Below are 13,850 nucleotides of genomic sequence, written 5' to 3'. Positions count from 1 at the left end.
TTGACTTGATCATTCTAACTATATTTGGAGAAGTGTACAAGTTACGAAGCTCCTCATTATGCAGTTTTCTCCAACCTCATGTCACTTCATCTCTCTTCGGTCCAAATATTCTCAACACCCTATTCTCAAACACCCTCAGTCTATGAAGAAAACAGTCTTCTGGAATGTGGCACAATATCTACACGGTGCCACATCCCAGAAGACTGCTTTATTCATAGTCACCCCCGAGAAAACCTCAAATCTTACCCTCAGTCTATGTTCCTCCCTTAATGTCAGAGACCAAGTTTCAAACCCATACAGAATCCAGCAATGTTAAAAGAAATATTTTATCTGCCTTTACTGCTAGAGACATTTTGTTGGAATGGATGTAATTTGGTAGTTTTGATGAAACTATTAGCAGTTAGCAGTTAAAACATTTAAAATTGTTGTCCTGTTTTGTCAGAAATAAGCTGCAATAATATCATCCGTATTAGGTTTACAGTAGACGACAAAGAATTTATTAAAATGGCGGTCATGTGTCGATTTTCGTCTGTATGGTAATGCCGTGTGTTTTGCCTTGTAGTTCGCGATAGAGCTGATGATAGTCTACTATCACCGAGATTGTAATAGTGGCAAGGTTTAAAATTGTAGCCGGATAGTAGGACAGAATTGTAAATTCTAATATTCTAGTATTCGACATCATACGTAGTGGTCCCTTTCCTGGAGACTCACCAACTAAAATATTGTATGCGTTTTATGTTTCTGCTTTTCTACGTACGTAGCAGGGCGGAGTTGGCTGGGTGGTCTTATCTGTAATTATCATGTAATTGCTCGTTCGAATCCCACTCAAGGCATGGTTGTTTTGTGTGTATATGCGTTTATTCTGTGTTTGTGTTGTCCTGTGTTAAGTAGCGGCCTTGTGACGGGCTGATCACTCGACCAAGCAGTCCTACCGTCTGTGAAAAATGATTACGGAGCTGAATAAGAGGCCTGGGCCCTTAATGGGCTGGAAGAGCCACTACAAACAAACTATATATGATACGCAGCTGACAAAGAGTCGATAAATAAGCTTAAATAATATCTTATGGTTATGACTGCCAACACAACAATTAAGAGGAATATCTTCTGGTGAAGAAAAAAGAAAACAGATGTTCATATGTATCTTACTTATTTAATATAAGTATAGAGTTCTTGTCACACGTTTCGACCTTTGATTAGGTCGTCAGGTACTTTCTATGATATATAACTCAAGTTATTAATGTTAATTTTCCCAATATGGATCCATATTATGCAACAGTTGTCTGCTGTTGCTCTATAGATAAGTATTCGCTTGCAACAACAGACACCTATTGCATAATATGGATCCATATTGGGACAATTAACTTTAATAACTTGGGTTACAGATTATAGACGGTGCCTGATGATGACCTAAATCGTAGGTCGAAACATGTAGCAAATAATTAAGTAAGTAAATGTATATCAACATCTGTTTCTGTCTTCATCCGAAGATATCTCGCTTTCTTGCGTTGACAAGTCATAACCATAAGCTATTATACACACAACAGAATGCAATCTATAAAGCTTAAACACAAAATTCGTTTGTAAAATTGCATACCAAGTAGCCTAGTACTTCTTTACATAGAGCGTACCTGAATTTTGAGATACACTATATTTCGGTAAGTGCTGAGTAGGTGGGAAAACGTGCTCTAGAATTTATGTCACGTTATAAACATTCTCCTCTTATCGCGTATTGTTTCCAGTTAAAGGCCATAAAACACGTGGACTTTAGCAGACTACAGCATGCAAGCTGGAACTAGCAGTTGCGCTTCTGACTTGTGTTCGGCAGATGGCCGAATATGCCCCTGTGGTAACTACGAGTATTTGTAGGACGACAGAGGGTCTATCCCCGGCAGGGTCATGCAGGTCATGAATATTCCTCTTTGTTCTCTATTTCAGAACAGCTATGGGGTCCATCCAGTGTTCTGATAGGTATCAGGTGTCTTTTTCTCCAGGAGAAAAGCGGCCGAAACGTGAAGCCATAAATCTTCATCATCTAGTGTTTATGTTAAGATGGCGAAAAGCTTCGTCTCCACTCCCTGTATGCATTCACAGTATGACGTTTCGGCAAAGCGACAACTTTGTCTTTAAACTTGACCCCACCGGGATAGTGCAGTCGGTATAGCGACTGGCTACGAGCTGGACGATCGAGAAGTCGGAGTCCGAGTCCCGGTACGGTCAACAATTTTCGCTACTCCATGTCGTCCAGTCCGGCTCTGGGGTCCATCAAACATCATATCCGAAGGATACTGGGGGCTCTTTCCCGGGGGTAAAGCGGCCGGTGCGTGAAGTTGACCACTCACCTTCAACTAGTGCCGAGGTCAAGAAAATATGGATCTATATACCCATTTCCCCATACGCCTTCATGGTGTAGGGCTTAATTAATTAAGCACAGGGACGACTTTACTTTTACCTGACACCAACGGGGGCCAAACGTCACGTTTCAATGGGTGGGTAACAGTATTTCAACTTATTCAGGACGTCCACAGTTTTCCTCAGTCTCTCCAGACACTCCGGAATACTACCTCTCATTAGGTCACAATCGCAAGTGGTATTTAACTTAGTAATAAGCGAACGTACATTCTGAGACAGCACAATAAAGTTTATTTTCACATACAGAAATTTTTGTTGAAGAACGAAGTAATTTTTGCAGTTGAAGATGTTGCTTGAATATCACCATTATGTCTCTTGGTCTGAAGATGATCACTAATATCGTTTCATCCTCCGCGAGAAATCGTAAATATTGAATAACACGACGCACAAGTAAAGGGATGGAAATCTGCTGAAAACGCACTTACGTTTCGACATTTTATGGTACACAAATCCCACAGGAAGCACAGCACTGAAAGTCCAGAACCAAATGAACCCAGTCAGGATCAGAGCACACGTCCATTCTTTTTTTTTTTTCATTTTCATTTTCATCTGTTCTCACCCACAAGAATATAAATGAAACTCTGTGTAGACAACAGCCACGTTTAAGAACAAATGTCAGTTTTGGGGACAGACTTTTGTTGTTACGTTTACAAGGATGATAAAGCGCTAATATCCAGAGGAAGCGGGAACCGGAACACGATACAAAATGGAACTGTGCCGGCTAAACCAGACCGTGTGGTCAGCGTAATTATAAAGGTACAGGTAAAGCTATCCCCGTAACGGGCCATGGAGGCCTGTAGGGTTGTGGGATGTCGAGGCTGCCATATTTTCTAGACAATCGGTTCACAGATGGCAGTGAGGTTATCAGCCTTACGAGCCGGCCGCCTTTTACCCACCAGGAAGTTTCCTGGTACTTGAAAAATTTCCAATTACCTCATCGGGAATCGAACCCGTGGCTTATGGCATAGCACCTCAAAGAACAGCGTGCTCCTGCGTAACTACGGGACCACCAAAATATGTTGGTGTTATGGGATGTAGTTCCGCTACGGAAGTTGAGCGATACGGACGTACACAGTGTGCTCTGCCATCGCGAACATAGACAGTGCAACAGGGCGCGCGCCTCCGGACTATCGACCATCAACAAATAGCAAGTACTTATATCACTCATTAAACCTAGATAACACAACACATCTGCAATAGAACTTCAAATAAAAATTGCTAGAGTACGGCCTAGGGCCTACGCTCACTACCATACATAGCTACTATACCATCAAGTATGAACTTGTCTAGGGATCAAGCTACAACAACACCATATCAGCATATACCATTACCTATGCTATCACAACAAAATATACAACAACGCAATTCCTACTCAAATGCTGCAAAGTACTGCAGTCAACCACCACTCAACATACCAATATACAACCCTAAGCAGTCATCACCTGCAGAATATCCCCCACTACCAAATCATCAGAAACATGAATGGCAAACGGTCCACTATGGCAAGAAGCGAAACAGAAACAGTGATGAAACTGGAGATAGACTGACTCAAAAGAAAAAGCAAGCCTATTGGCTAGACCAACCAACACCTACTCACAACAGATACGAAAACCTCCCTACAGAAGAAATGGAGACCACGACAGCCAATACAAACAAAGAACCAAAGCCACCACCTATCTATGTAACCGGTGTCAAACATATTCAACCATTGATTCAATTGCTGAATGAACTGGCTAAAGATAGCTACATCACAAAAACGATAAGACACGATCAAGTAAAGATACAGCCATTAAAGAGTGAAGTGTATAGTACAATACTCAAAGCACTAATGGAAAAAAACACAGAATTCCACACCTACAAACCCAAAAAAGATAAAACTTTTCGAGTGGTCCTAAAAAACATACATCCGTCCACTGACCTCAAAGAAATTACCCACAGTCTAGCGGAAGAAGGACATGAAGTTACCAACATTTGGAACGTCAAGCAACGACACACCAATTTACCCTTGCCATTGTTCTTTGTTGACCTTAAGGCACAAACTAATAATAAAGATATATACAACATCAAGTTACTTTTAAATACATGTGTCCAATTTGAGGCACCACATACCAGACGTGAAATCCCCCAATGCATGAGGTGTCAGAAATACGGGCATACAAAAAACTATTGCCACAACACACCCTGCTGCGTTAAATGTGCCAGAAATCATTTAACCAAAGACTGTCCAAAAAAAACGCATGATGACGACGTAATTTGCGCCAACTGCAAAGAGCACCACCCAGCCAATTATCGCGGCTGTATAGTTCATAAACAATTACAACAAAAACTGTATCCAACATTGCGAGATCGGACGAACTACTCAAGAGTCACACAACCGGGTGTTACATATGCACAAATCACAAAACCGCAGGTGATACAGCCAATCCCATTTGAAGATCAATCAAATCTACCTACAACATCACAACCAGTTCATGAATTCACTGAATTAAAACAAATGATGAAACAGCTAATGGATCAAATGGGGACTCTACTCAACCTAATAACAGCCCTTATCGCTAAAACTCCCTAATGACACAACCACCCATCGTCCTGCCTCTAGCTAACGAGTTAGCTGGTCCGCAACGTGTGATGAATCAACTACACAGATCAACTAGAAACTCATCTAACATCATATCAGCCTCTAACAACAAACCCTCGAAATGGCTCAAATCTTAAAAATAGGTATCTGGAACGCCAACGGATTAGCACAACATGCACAGGAAATCAAAACATTCTTATTACATAATAATATCGACATCATGCTAATATCGGAAACGCACTTTACACAGAAGAGCTATTTCACAATACCAAACTTCAATGTATACCACACAAACCACCCAGATGGCACAGCGCATGCAGGTACAGCAATAATCATTAGACGCAACATCAAACATTATGAACGAGAAGAATACCAACAAGAAAATATACAAGCTACCAGCGTAGTCATCCAGGAACACTCCAGCGAATTAACACTCTCATCTATCTATTGTCCGCCCAAATATAATAACAAAACCAAAGATTTTGAACACTTTTTTCAAACACTAGGCAATACTTTCCTAGTGGGAGGAGATTTTAATTCCAAACATGTGCAATGGGGCTCCAGACTCACCAACGTCAAAGGACGGGAATTAATTGCCACCATGAAACGCAATAATCTCAACTACCTATCAACGGGACAACCCACATATTGGCCAACTGATAGAAGGAAGAAACCGGATATAATAGATTTTTGTATTACTAAAGGGCTAGACAAAAGGAAATTCCTTGTAGAATCAAGTCTAGACCTTACATCTGACCATACCCCAATCATAGTTACTCTATATGCTCAAATACAAAAAAAAACGGAAAGAACCCACTCTACATAGCAAATATACAGACTGGGACTTGTTTCGCGAAATATTGGATTCACTAGTTGTACTAGAAACTCCTCTAAAAACAGAAACCGACATCGATTCTGAAGTTGAGAGACTAACCAAAACCATACAAACGGCAGCATGGCAAGCCACCCCAGACCGAAATGAAAACTGCCTCAAAGAGACATGTCCAATTATCGTTAAACAACAGATTGCGGAAAAAAGAAAAGCCCGCAAAAGATGGCAACACACCAGATCCGACTCTGACCGAAAAATATTCAACAAAAAAGCTAAAGACCTAAAAAATCTACTTCATCACCTCAAAAACGAACATATCCAGGCGCACCTCAAAGGATTAACCGCAACCGACACCACCAACTACTCACTCTTTAAAGCAACACGGAAACTGAACAGACCTCAGGAATTAGTACCACCACTGCAAACTGCCGACGGAAACTGGGCACGAAATAACCAAGAGAAGGCCACAACATTCGCCACACATCTTTCCAAAGTGTTCCAACCATATGGCACTAAACTTACACCAGTTGAAGAAAATGAAATCCATAATTACCTTGACGCTCCCTATCAGATGCATCAACCTATGCGCAATTTCAAATACAAAGAGGTCGAGTCAATCATCAAAAAGGATCTAAATCCAAAGAAAGCTCCTGGATTTGATTTAATCACAGGGAAAGTCTTAAAAGAAATTTCGAAAACATGCATCCAAAAAATAACGCATATATTCAATGCTGTGTTAAGACTAGAATACTATCCATCACTATGGAAAGTATCACAAATCATTATGATCCCAAAACCTGGAAAAAACAAAACAGAAGTCACATCCTACAGACCAATAAGCTTGATCCCAGTCCTCTCTAAAGTACTGGAAAAATTACTCCTGAAACGACTTAATCCGGTATTGGAAGCCCAAAGCTTAATCCCTAAACATCAATTTGGATTCAGAAACAGACACGCCACCACAGAACAAGTCCATAGGGTGGTCAACACAATCAACAAAGCTCTCGAAGCAAAACGCTACTGCTCAACAGTGTTCCTTGACATCAGTCAAGCTTTTGACAAGGTATGGCATGTGGGATTATGCTACAAATTAAAACAAGCACTACCACATCAAATGTATGCCACACTGCGATCCTATCTCACACAAAGGTACTACCTCATAAAACAGCAGGAAGTATACACAGACCTGTATCCAATATTATCTGGTGTACCCCAAGGCAGCGTGTTGGGGCCTGTCTTATACTTGCTCTATACATCTGATCTCCCTACAACTCAACAAACAACCACAGCCACGTTTGCTGACGACACAGTTATCCTGGCGTCACACAGCAACCCCCTCATCGCTTCCTTGCACCTACAAAATCACCTTAATCACATCCAACATTGGCTCAACAAATGGCGCATGAAGGCCAACGAAGATAAGTCTACTCATGTAACATTTACCATGAAACATGACAACTGCCCTTCAGTACAACTCAATAATTCTCAAATTCCACAAGCAGACGACGCCAAATATCTTGGCATGCACCTGGACAAAAGACTCACATGGCAAAAACATATCAAGACCAAACGCACACAGCTCAGAACTAAATTCCACAAGATGTATTGGATGCTGGGACGCCATTCGGAGCTCTCAACAGAGAACAAGATCCTATTATATAAAACTATACTAAAACCGATATGGACCTATGGCATACCCTTATGGGGTACCGCTAGCAACTCCAACATCGAAATTCTTCAACGATTCCAAAATATGGCACTGCGTGTACTAGTTAACGCACCATGGTACGTACCAAACTTCGTCCTACACAAGGACCTGGGAATTCCAACAGTACGCGAGGAAATCACGCTCTCCAGTAAGAAATATCAGGCACGCCTCCGGAAGCACCCGAATTCCTTAGCGACGCACCTCTACGATGAAGAAGAAGTCAGGAGGCTTCACAGATTCAAACCGTCAGAACTGTTAACCAGATTTGCTATCTAATTTTGTAAAGATCTGCTATTTAATTTTATAAAACAATTAACTAATTGACTATAATTAGTTAAATTACATATAGAACGAGTTCATTGGAACACGTTCTTCATGTTAAATTATATTTATACTCATCATAACTAGTACTTATTATCCATAATAGCTGGATAGATTGTATAATAAATTGGAGAAAAAAAAAAAAATGGGATGTAAGAAGCCCAGATAAAAGGACTGACGCTCTGCAGACGTTAACAGAAAAAAATAAGGGTGTAGAGCAGGTGGTGTAACTATTCTCATGAGGTACAGTCATTTTTGGAAGCCGAGATCCTATTTACACGCTCCTCCCCAGAAGACTGAAGAAATCGGAAAGGGAGCGTGTAAATAAGGACTAATGTTCGTTCAGTCAGTCAAGGTCCAAGGATATCCCTCCTTCCCCCGTGGAAGCCGAAGGTCCATTTTCTTGTTTGCAACATACTGAAATTTCGACAGCTTGCGTAACATTTCATGACATGTTGCTTTTGCTTAACGTAAAGGTTTGTTAGCCAAATCGTGAAGTCGGAAAAGCATGCTTTGACAGCTGTATTCAATACGTCCGTAGCTGCAACCCATATCTGGAGGCCACCGCCTTCATCCGCAAAGTGAGGACACGCCATGGTCACTAAACGTCGATGGTGCATAGACACAGTTAAATCTTTGAGAGGGTCTACTTTAGATAGAAGGTCTAGATAAAAGATAAAACTGTTTTCAATAGCTCTGGTTGTGACAAACGTATAATTTTTGTTAGTTTTTTGCCCCCCCCCCCACATACTGGCGCTTCTACATACAAATAATTCCGATACACCTGGGACAGGCGAATATAATACATCAGCAAATATCATGGCAATTAATGACTATTAATCACTATTACCTATAGATGTAATGTTATAATTCGGGGGTTACATTAAAAATTATAGAAAAATTATCAAAAAATATAAAGCACCAATTTTACATCCTGAAGGGAAAAATGTAAGTATTGTGCCCTTAAGTCCCTTAAGGGCACATGGCGTCGAGTTTGAACATGCATACCAACAGTAAACAGTTTTTCCATTTCAGCAAAATGTCCAGTATATTTACGTATCACTATAGAAAACAAAGAAGAAGCTTTATTTACTACCTGAAAAATCCTGGAATTATCCTTCAGGACAATAGCCACAGTTGAGGCTGATAAATCGAACTTCTGGCAGATATCACAATTTCGGACTCCAAGACAAAGATATTTTATTATTTTCTTTCATTTCCAATATCGAAGGCTTCCTACAGTAACACCATCACTATCTGCAGAACTTTGTCTCTTATCAGTCGTGAATAATAGGGTATAAGCACAAAATGTTTTAACAAGCAGTAAAACCATATAGAAGAGACACATCAGAGAAGAGCGTTAAAACAGACTTACTGAATGACGTTGCAATCGTTTTTTGTTTCCGTTCCCGTTGGCAGGTGTTCGTTTTTGTTCCGAAGGGATTTCGAATCGAGGACTAGTAAGGTGCTTCGGACAAGCGAGTTCGCGATCGGTTGACGTGAAAATATGAACACGTTTGCTTCGTTATAAAAGTTCGTAAAACACGTGCGAGAAGTCGTGGCACCTGCATGTACGGAAAGTAGGGCGCGAGAAAGGCATGTCAAGTGCAGGGAGTCTCACAGTTCCACCTGCGGTCACGTGAATGGTTGCGACCCAGTATGACCATTCCATACTGGCTTTTGTAAAAACATTGAGTTTGCATATGCCTGCCTCTGGCCCACATCACTCTGCACTGGACGAGAGGGGAAGTGTTCCCTTCAAACTGACAACCTCATCTTCCTAATTATTTTTGGTTAATTAGCGATGCTGTCAGGATCGAAACTGTGTAGCGTCGATAGTAGGATAATAAAGGAATATAAAGCAGTTGGTGGAATATGCGCATGGCAAACCAAAATATTCGGAGAGAAACAGCACCTGTGCCACTTTGTCCACCACAAATCCCACATGACCTGTAGTTGGATCGAACCCGGAAAACCGTGGCGGGTGTGTCGGAAGATCATCAGATGATGCAAGATGATGTTTTAATATTTGTGGTCTAGTGGTCAGAGTTCCTGGCTACAGTTCCAGAGGTCCCGGGTTCGATTCCCGGCGCTACCAGATTTTCTGAGAAGTTGTGGGTCTGGAACGGGGTCCACTCAGCCCCGTGAGGATAATTAAGGAGCTATTTCAAGGAAGTAGCGGCTCAGGTCTAGAAACCCGAGATTAACGGCCGTGAAGATCCGTTGCACTGACCACGCGACACCCTCTATCCGCTAAAGTCGACACTAACTTCGCCGACAAGCAGCTGTCGCTCGGTCGGTATTGTTCGCTTGCGGACGACAGGGCACGGAGTTTGTTTGTTTGTTGTTTGCATATTATTATAATTAACAGATAACTAGGCAAATTGACCACAAGTAAATGTGAATATATGAACAAGGGCCTAAGCTCAATAGAATAAGGGGTGACAATTCAATAAAGTAATGCTTTAAGTATTATGCCACCCGAAGATTACCAAGTAATCAAGGTCGAAATATGTACTGGAAAATAAAACATATAGAATATTGTATAGTTTTGTTGATGGTATCACAAATATTTCCATTTGTAATAAACAACGGTATGCAGAAACAAAAGTTTGTTTCTTGTAGTTAACGGAATCATTTCGACTTCCGTTGAATCCTCTGCTTAGCGGATCCACGGGTATCGAAACAAACCTTCATTTTATCCTTCCTACTATTAACAATACGTGATGGTGATCTACCATTTTGAACATGTGATAGAACGTGCTGTCCATCACACTAACCGTGTTGGCAGGGAGTAAGTTTCTCCTCAAGCCATCTGATATAATGAAAAGACATTAACAAATGCAACAGTAATCAAGCACCTTAGTGACACCTTTAACAACCACGAACCGCTGTACGCTAACGGTTATGAAAACTATAACCACGAACCGCTGTACGCTAATGGTTATGAAAACTATAACCACGAACCGCTCTAAGCTAACGGTTATGAAAACCAAGTCTCTGCGATTAAACTACCAAAATTTCGGGCGTTCATTCCTTCTTGAAATTCTTCAGTTCATTCATGATTTGTAAACTAGAAGACGGAAATATGCTAAAATATTTTGATGGAATCACGAGATTTCACACAATTCCTACTATTTTTACCCTACATTAGAAATGGTCACTTTCAGTCTGTTACCTGATTGAGACTAGGAACACACAGCGACATCGGTCGTACGGAAAAATGTACGATATTTTGCCGTACGACCTCCTTTTCACACTAGAAAGACTTTATCCGCACGGAATCGCAGTTTTGATGAAGGAACAATGAACGATGGCCCGAGAGCGCGTACTTGCTATGTGGTATTTTCACCGACACCGAAAAGAAGAGTGGAGGAAGCAAGAAAGATTGCACTGGGTGCATCCAATCAGTCAAAGGCGAGATGAAGTTGTGGTTTGGTCCGACTGCTCTCCGACTGTCGTACGGTAGATGTCGCATGTCGTCACGTATGAAAGCTAAGACTACACTTTATATTCTAATACTTGATGCGACATGAACCGTACGGACGTCGTACGACCGATGTCGCTGTGTGTGTTCCTAACCTGAGGCATTGGCCTTCAGACATGGGGGCTTTGACTTCAGTGGTACTGTAATCCGCCCATTCATGTGGAAGGCGTGGTGTAGGAACCGCGTAGGTACGTTTTCTCTACTTATATTATTGGCCTGAATTCCTGACGGTAAGTGCTTATTGCTCTCAGGTATGCCATTCTCGGGCACCTAATTTCATCGCGTTCTTACAGTACCTTTCCCATTAACTGTGGTTTTGTGCCATACAATAGAAACTTTTATAATAAAATTATCCAGACATCTTGAAACAAAATCAACAATTATGCAGAGTTGTTTCGATACTTGTGTTTTAAAAGGATTCTAAAACACGTTTTGCCTCCTCTGAAAACGATGTTTCCCGAACAAAAGAAGCACAGCATTCACAATAGGCTGCTGTTTATCTGTCTCATGATAATGATAACTTCATCTTCTGATATTAAATTTGAGCACTGATCACATCCTCATAGAATTCGTTAACGATCGCGACGGCCTTAAACGTTGTCATATTGTAGCGTGTAGTCCCGTTACTGGGTAACAACCTCGAAATAAACAACGGAAACAACATCCGCTGCTAGGTAACATGTTCGTAATAAGCAAGTATACCCAGCGGCTACTGGGTAACGCCTTCGCAAACAAACACGTTCCCACGGAAACGAAGGAGTACAACAATGAACGGTGTTTCCTAAGCTGCTCGTGACGAGATATTATGACTGAGACAAGTTTAGAACAGTCAGTACCGCGAAGAGAATTATGTTCTCAGAAAGTTACAGCGAGCTCTAGGTGCTATTGACACGTGATGGGAGCTTTGGAATGTAAAAATTAATGAAGATAAGACTCAGGTCATTTATTTTTCTCATACGCTTAGGCCCATTGAGGCTCATCTTACATTGAATGGACGGGATATCCCCTTTGTCAATCATGTAAAATATCTGGATATAATCTTCGATAAGATGATTATATGGAGGCTGCATATAGAAATGATTGAAGCCAAGGCCTTCAGAACATTTATTAGAATCTACTCCCTATTCAAAAGTGAGCATTCAAGCGCCAACAGTAAACTGACCCTCCATAAGGCACTGATCAGCTTAGTAACGACTGATGCTTGCCCCGCATGGGAATTAGCGTCGGACACATGCCTCTTAAAATTGCAGGCCATGCAAAACAAGGTTCTTCGCACAACTGCAAATTTTCCAAGGTGCACACCGGTCTGCGATTTGCACACAGCTTTCAACCTTCCGTATTTATACCATTATATAACAAAACTGTGAAGGCAACATATGGCTGTCATACAAGATCATGAGAATGAATATGTTCGAAGTATTGGACAAGGCTAAGCCAGACAGAAAATACAAGAGGCTTAAACTTGGCGGTGGCCAAGCTTACGACCGTTCAAGTGACTAAGCTGCTGTTGTAGCATAAGATAAGCAGATAGGCATGATCTGCTTTGCAAAGCGTGGACAGACAGAAGACAGAAGAAGAATTTTCAGTAACATGCTAACGTAAAAAAGTAGGAAGTGAAGGTATCCCTGTAACAGGCCGTGGAGGCCCATAGGATCGTGAGATGTTGAGGTTCCCACATTTTCTAGACAATCGGCTCATAGATGGCGGAAAGGTTGTCAGCCTTACGCGCCGGCCGCCCTTTACTCCCAAGAATATTCCAAGAATATTCCTGGTACTCATTTCTGTTAGAGACTGAGCCATAGTGCGGCTGGAAGGATTAGGTCAGTCGAGAAGCTCGTCTTCGAGTCAGAGAGGATGTTACGTTAAGGGCTATGACAGCTAGGGTTCGGTTTAAAAAATTCTGGTCGTGAGTCTCAAGGGGCTCGATGCCAAGATGAACTGATTGGCGGTAAACTGCCAGTCGTAAAATAACTTTGACTTTGACTTGAACAGAATCGGTTGTAAGGGATTCTGTGAAGAGAAAACTTGGTCGGTACAATTGAAGAATCACCAATGTTATAAACCGTTACCGAGAAACGACTAGTGGAGACTGTAACAGACTAAGAACACTAATGTGTGCTCTACTGATTTGTAAATTGTGGAGATCAGCGATGGCGCTATAATTAATTGTAGTTGCGAGTCGTATGTTAATATGTCAATAAATCCAATCTCTAATGCAAAGCCCGTTCTATAGTCATCCATACTTACTTAAACTGAGCCCTTCTTGAGGAGCCGCCAATTCTGCAGCTATTCAACAATTTCCCAGCATTTTCTGAAACCCGAAGGTTCATCACCGTGTTCACAAGAGCCCTCCACTGGTCCCTATCCTGAGCCAGATCTATCCAATCCATCCCATCCCATCCTATCTCTTTAAGATCCAGTCTAATATTGTCCACCCACCTACGCCTTGGTCTTCCCTGTGGTCTCTTTCCTTCTGGCTTTCCCACCAATATCCTATACGCATTCCTCGTCTCCC

At 41.5% G+C, this 13,850-nt stretch overlaps 1 protein-coding gene across 1 annotated transcript in view; it reads right to left on the bottom strand.

Annotated features, from left to right (window-relative positions):
• The window catches only part of LOC111864318 (scoloptoxin SSD14), a 45,025-nt gene extending 35,575 nt beyond the window's left edge, over nucleotides 1-9,450 (bottom strand). The window contains exon 1 of the mRNA XM_023851475.2: nucleotides 9,224-9,450. The gene's annotated coding sequence lies outside the window, so the exon portion shown is untranslated. The remainder of the gene's footprint in view (nucleotides 1-9,223) is intronic.
• Nucleotides 9,451-13,850: the final 4,400 nt, after the last annotated feature.

Source organism: Cryptotermes secundus, unplaced genomic scaffold, assembly GCF_002891405.2.
Source record: "Cryptotermes secundus unplaced genomic scaffold, Csec_1.0 scaffold216, whole genome shotgun sequence".
Taxonomy (NCBI): Eukaryota; Metazoa; Arthropoda; class Insecta; order Blattodea; family Kalotermitidae; genus Cryptotermes; species Cryptotermes secundus.
The sequence above is the reverse complement of the archived record's forward strand: the minus strand, read 5'-3'. Positions and strand labels throughout refer to the sequence as shown.